A 6,451-nucleotide genomic window follows, 5' to 3' on the forward strand; every position below is an offset into this window, starting at 1 on the left:
GCTAATTACTTTGGTTGTTAACTTCTCCTTTTGAGAACTGAAGTGTTTGAATGCTAATTGTAATTTAACGACTGTGTTCTAGGTAGCCTTGCTCTGCTGGGAGAGATCTGCACTTACCTTGATTTTCCCTTTCTCGTCATTTGGACAGACATGCGTTTTGTTGTTATGTTCTAGAGGTGTTTTCCTGCTCTAGCAGCCAGGCATTGAGAGCCAGCTGGCAGCAGCGCACACACCGTCACGCCTAACATGTCACTGACACACCTCTCCTTCTCTCTCTCTTTATTTCTTTATTTACACCATTCTCGCTCATGATGCGGGGAGATGGAAGCACCTTAGGCAGCAGAATGATGCAACGAGACCTGCGGGATGTGGAGTGTGACAGGACATTCCTCACAGGGAAGCTGTCACTAGACAACATCTGTCCTGACGCTCTGCTAACCTGACTTTCACTGTTCATCTACAGCTTCAGAAGACTGTCATATCCATCTATCTATCTATCCATCTATCCATCCATCTATCTATCTATCTATCTATCTATCTATCTATCTATCTATCTATCTATCTATCTGTCTGTCTGTCTGTCTGTCTGTCTGTCTGTCTGTCTGTCTGTCTGTCTGTCTGTCTGTCTGTCTGTCTGTCTGTCTGTCTGTCTGTCCATTATTCTGTCATTCTTTTGACTATCTATCTGTCTGTCCGTCCATCCATCTGTCATAGCGTTGTGAAGTACTCAAGTAATTTGTCCTCCAAATTTTAATTAAACTTATATAAACCTACATTACCTGGCAAAAGCCTTGTCGTCGATGCCAGTTGTAAGAGCAACAACTAATAACTCGACTTCTAGTTGATCATTTGGAAAAGTGGCAGAAGGTAGATTTTTCCGAAGAATCATCTGTTGAACAGCATCCTAATCATCACAAATACTGCAGAAGACCTGTTGGAAGCCGCATGGACCCAAGATTCTCATAGAAATCAGTCAAGTTTGGTGAAGGAAAAATCATGGTTTGGAGTTACATTCAGTATGGGGGTGTGCGAGAGATCTGCAGAGTGGATGGCAACATCAACAGCCTGAGATATCAAGACATTTGTGCTGCCAGTTACATTACAAACCGCAGGAGAGGGCAAATTCTTCAGCAGGATAGCGCTCCTCATACTTCAACCTCCACATCAAAGTTCCTGAAAGCAAAGAAGGTCAAGCTGCTCCAGGATTGGCCAGCCCAGTCACCATACATGAACATTATTGAGCATGTCTGGGGTAAGATGAAGGAAGAGGCATTGAAGATGAATCCACAGAATCTTGATGAACTCTGGGAGTCCTGCAAGAACGCTTTCATTGCCATTCCAGATGACTTTATTAATAAGTTATTTGAGTCATTGCAGAGATGTATGGATGCAGTCCTCCCAAGCTCATGGGAGTCATAAACAATATTCATTATTTTCCCACTGCACCATGACTTTATATTCTATACTGTACATTATTTCTGTTAAGTGACAAGACCTTTATCTAAACTAAGTCAGACCTTACTGTCCTGATTAAATAATTAAAAATCAAGGCATGATCATATTTTATTTTGGTAAATAAGTGTAATCTAGAGGCCTTTGCCTTTCATATTAGCCACTTCTGATACTAAATGATCAACTAGAAGACAAGTTATTATTTGTTGTTCCTAAAAAATGGATAGGCAATAAGACTTTTGTCAAGTAGTGTAGTAGTTTTATATTTTAGCACATTTTTTGCACATCAAGCTCATTTCAGCTTTAAGTTTCTGAGTGAAATTTCTATCCTAATGTGACTGCAGATGTAAGCTGTATGATTTTTTTTTTACTTTAAATATTTGCAGTCTATAAAATGCAGGTGTACAGTAGTCCTAAATTTTCATACTTTTCTCACACATTTGGCTTCGGAGGTTGTGTGTGACCATAATGTCATGTTTGTGCAGTTTTTGAAGTGTCATATGTGGATGACCATTCCAGAGATGACATGTTTGTACTTGTGCCATTGCATTTTGTTTAGTTGTTACTCCTTTGATCATACCCTTGTTCTGTATGCCTGCTTGACATTTTATTTGATGTATTTCACTTTGATGATTCAGTATGATGAAACAAAAACCATCATTCTTGTTTTATTTTTGCTTATTTACTATATTCCTTTTTACAGTTTTTCTCAGTCACTTTGGTGCGTTTCTCACAACACTATTTACATTTACACAAAAGTTAATGCATTTCTGAAATCATTCATGAAATTGTTCAATTTAGAAGACATTTTCAGGAAAAAAGTTACTTGACAGATTTTGACAACTAGTTCAACATTTTTGTTTGTAATGACTCACAGAAGTTAACCCCCGCTTTTGGGCAGCCCTCATCCGACCTCTTTATGCAGCCCAAAGGACCGAGCCGTCCCGGGAGACACCTGCAAATACCCAGAGTTGGACCATGGGCCATATGGCCATTCAACGCCGGCGCAGACCTGGACAGTCTCGTCCAGCCTGGCACCACTTTGTGTTTAAAAGGGATCATTTGTCCCGATGGGCTTTCAACCAAGGCTGAACCTGGACGCGGGTGTCCCACGCGACACTTTTACCAGAGGAGACAGGGATCATTTGTCCCAATTGGGACTTAGCAAAGGCTGAACCTGGACGCGGGCGTCCCACGCGACACTTCTAACAGAGGAGATAGGGATCATTTGTCCCATTCGAAGCTATTTTTTATCAATCACAGATAAAGACACTGAACACCATATGACCTTTATTGTTCAATTTTATTTAGGAAGATTCAGAGTCTTCTGTTGCTTCGAGGGGGCGTTTCCCCTTCGAAGGCGGCCATGGCAGCGTCCTCCTGCTAGTTCCCTCCTGAAAAAGAGAAAAGGCCAGTTACCTAACACCACACGTCCCTCTGTTGAGGTCCATGCCAAAAAGGAACTGATTTACCATGGGTGACCCGGGACTCTCTGCCCTCTGGCGCCCCTTCCTTGAGTGGCGTTCTCTGCCCGCTGCCTCCTCCTCCTCCTCCTCCTCCTCCTCCTCCTCCTCCACCAAGGCCCTCTCGAAGAGTCTGCGGTGCTCACGTGCTTGGAGAGGGCCTAGGTGAAGCGCGTAGAACTTGTCTGAGGTTGAGGTATCGTGGCACATGAATTGGGCCACCTTCCTGCGATCCTCGGAAGAATGTGAATTCTTTGCCTGCGTCAGAGACAGACAGACAGACAGAGACTTTTTGTGGTCAAAGCCGCTGGCAGTCATGGGGGTCAGCGGGGGGGCACTGGCATAGATACTCACGTGGGTCGCGATGGCAGTTCGGACGTCAGTGAAGGTGGGCTTGCCGGGAAGCCCCATGCTGGTCCATGCAGATTGAAAATATTTGTTCAGGGTTCGACAGGGACTGGGTCTGGAAGTAAAAAAAAAATAGGAGGCCTGGCTCCCCCCGGGGAGGCTAGCCCGCAGCTGCAAAAACCTCCGGAACCAGCTGTATTCTTCCTTGTTGAGAGACAGCTGAGCCGCGCCGAAGGCTCGGTTTGTCTTGTGCGTGGTGATCTGGGAAAATCAGAGAGAAGATGAGTGAGCCCTACCACTGGTGGCCCCCACATGCAACGTCCCACTCACGTTTATGACATAGGCGGACTCGTCCGGGCTTCTGGAAGCCTCTTGGACCTCCTGGATGGTCAGGTTCTGGAAGACCCCACAGCGATGGCCCGTGATGCAGGTCAGGTAGCCGGTCAGGTAGCCATAGAAGCGCCACTGCTGCCTGGTGTCTGGGCTGGACTCGAGGCCGTCTGACGGAGGGAGGTTAGGGGTTAGACTTTTCCAACAAACCATGTTTACACCACCAACGGTTTTAAACTTAGCAATAGCCACTGGTGCCCCAAGGCAAAAAGATAATGTCTGCTCCGGGGCGCCAGCGGCTCGGTCAAACCGAGCGACGTCAGCGTACCCACCCCTTAACCCCCGAATTCGGGGGTTAAGGGGTGGGTACGCTGACGTGGCTTGGTTTGACCGAGAGCCGCTGGCGACCCGGAGCAGACATTATCTTTTTGCCTTGGGGCATCGAGCCACGTCAGCGTACCCACCCTTAACCCCCGAATTCGGGGGTTAAGGGGTGGGTACGCTGACGTGGCTTGGTTTGACCGAGAGCCGCTGGCGACCCGGAGCAGACATTATCTTTTTGCCTTGGGGCATCGAGCCACGTCAGCGTACCCACCCCTTAACCCCCGAATTCGGGGGTTAAGGGGAGGGTACGCTGACGTGGCTCGGTTTGACCGAGAGCCGCTGGCGCCCCGGAGCAGACATTATCTTTTTGCCTTGGGGCACCGAGCCACGTCAGCGTACCCACCCCTTAACCCCCATTCGGGGGCTAAGGGGTGGGTACGCTGACGTGGCTCGGTTTGACCGAGAGCCGTTGGTGCCCTGGAGCAGAAGAGGGAAGAACGGAGAGCAGGTCAGCGTTTCCACCGCCACTGGTGGAAACGCAGACCGGCGGGGACCAAACACTCACCTAGAAGGGCAGGTATTTTTCTCCCAGCCGTCCGATGGCAGCGTAGCAGGGTGGCTTTGGAGATGAGGCTGCCTTCTTTGGCTTGCTTGGTCCTAACCTCGTGCACCACGACGCGGCGGCGTATGCCGCGAATGAGAGCTCGAAGCTCCCTGCGAATCAGCACCAGGGTGGTACTGGAGAGGCGGCAGGAGGCCGGCGGGGTTTCGGAGAGATAATCCAGGAACTGCGCCACGTTCTTCAGGTAGTGCTGCCTCGTGGGCTCGGCCATGCCCGTTTGGCCTAGCAGGGCAGACCAGGCTCGGATGCGCGCCGGTTGGTTGAGGAAGGACAAGGTTTCTGGGTCCGCGTGGCCTGTCGCCATGAAGCCTAGGAAGGCCTTGACCCTCGCCAGTTTGGAGGCCACGTTATTCCGCAGACGGGCGGTGGGCTCGCTCCCCAATTGGAAACCCTCGAACTCTGCCAAAAGCAAGTCTGCAGAACGGGGGCGAAAGTCAAAAGTCAGCCTAGACGACATACACCCACCACCAGCCCAACAGAGAAGTGCCATAACCATACTCAACTCAAGGCGCGGGCGTGGTCCGGGTACGGGTACTTTGTTGGATCGTAGGCTTCCACAGGCCCGGAGGCCGCCCGGAGACCTCGGGCCGCCCCTCGCCCGGGGGCCGGCCCTCGCCCGGGGGCGGGGTCGGGGGATGGTGCCGGCGGGGCAGGACACGACCTTGCCCGCCTGCTCTTCCTCCCCTCTTCCCCCCTCCTCAACTCTCGATAGCGGCGGGCGAATTGGAGCTGGGCGGACCTCACCTTGTCCACCTGCTTGCGGAGCTCTGAGAGCTGGGCCTGTATGCGCTCCGTTGCGAGCCTGCAGCGGGGGTCGGCGCAGGGACGCTCGGCTTCCGGGCCGTCTGGTTCCCGTTCCTCCTCGGAGGACGACGCCAGCCGAGACACCACGGGTACCGTCGGTTGAGTGGACCGCAACCACCGCAACTCTCGAGCCACTTTCCGACGCCTCGCTCGGCCCATAGCCTCCTTCCTGGCCGAGACGGAGAGCTCGGCGTGCTGCTTCAGGTGTCTGTCTAGGCGGGCCGGCGTCCTCCGGCAGCCGGGCACCGGGCACGCCGTCTTCCGCATGTCCACGCGCCCAGCGGCGAGCGCCAGCAAAAGCTTCTTCTCGTCCGCGTTCGACACCTTGTGAACCGCAGACAGGTGCGGCGAGAGGCGGCTGTAGACGTTGAAGCAGAGCGCACATTCGGCCATGACCGTCCAAGACCAAGGCTGGAGGGAGAGAGACCCACATGCCGCGTGGAGCGGTTTAAAAGATGGCGGACGAAGCGTCCGCTTCCGCGTCAGCGACGCTGGTTCCCCCTCCCCCTCTTAAAGGGGAAGGACCGATACCTACGAGATCCCTTTGATCCAACTTGTATGGAAGCAGTTGTTACGACTTTTTGGTGGATTTTTGTCCCAGGAACAACGCACCATTTCAGGCAGCCTCACCGTGCCAGCAGCGGGGACTTTCGCTGCTTTTTGATTTATTCCCCTTTTCCCACACAAAGGGATGGGCATGAGCCCCGCCGAACACGCACCGTTTTGGGCAGCTTGTACTGCGCCAGCCCGCAGGGGGCTTTTTTGCATAAAGCTTTTTATAGTTCCCTTCTCTGCCCCCACAAAGGGATGGCATGAGCCCGGCCAAACACGCACAGTTTTGGGCAGCTTGGACTGCGCCAGCCCGCGGGGGGCTTTTTGAATAAGCCTTTTTATAGTTCCCTTTTCTGCCCCCACAAAGGGATGGCATGAGCCCGGCCGAACACGCAACGTTTTGGGCAGCTTGGACTGCACCAGCCGCGGGGGCTTTATTACATGGCTTTTTCCCACTTTCAAAGCAGTGTCGTAGAACCCCATCGAACACGCACCTTTTCCGGGGCTCACCGCATCATGAACCGCAACCATCAAAAAGGAGGGGCCAGACCGTAAG

At 51.9% G+C, this 6,451-nt stretch overlaps 1 long non-coding RNA gene across 1 annotated transcript; it reads right to left on the minus strand.

Moving 5' to 3' along the window:
- Positions 1-2,736: 2,736 nt before the first annotated feature.
- On the minus strand, positions 2,737-3,010 carry LOC130245194 (uncharacterized). Its single transcript, XR_008839302.1, has 2 exons — positions 2,925-3,010; positions 2,737-2,846 (listed from the first exon to the last, which is right to left on the minus strand). It is a non-coding gene; the product is annotated as an uncharacterized LOC130245194 (long non-coding RNA).
- Between the last annotated feature and the right edge of the window lie 3,441 nt (positions 3,011-6,451).

The sequence above is a fragment of the Danio aesculapii genome, chromosome 18, assembly GCF_903798145.1.
Source record: "Danio aesculapii chromosome 18, fDanAes4.1, whole genome shotgun sequence".
Taxonomy (NCBI): domain Eukaryota; kingdom Metazoa; phylum Chordata; class Actinopteri; order Cypriniformes; family Danionidae; genus Danio; species Danio aesculapii.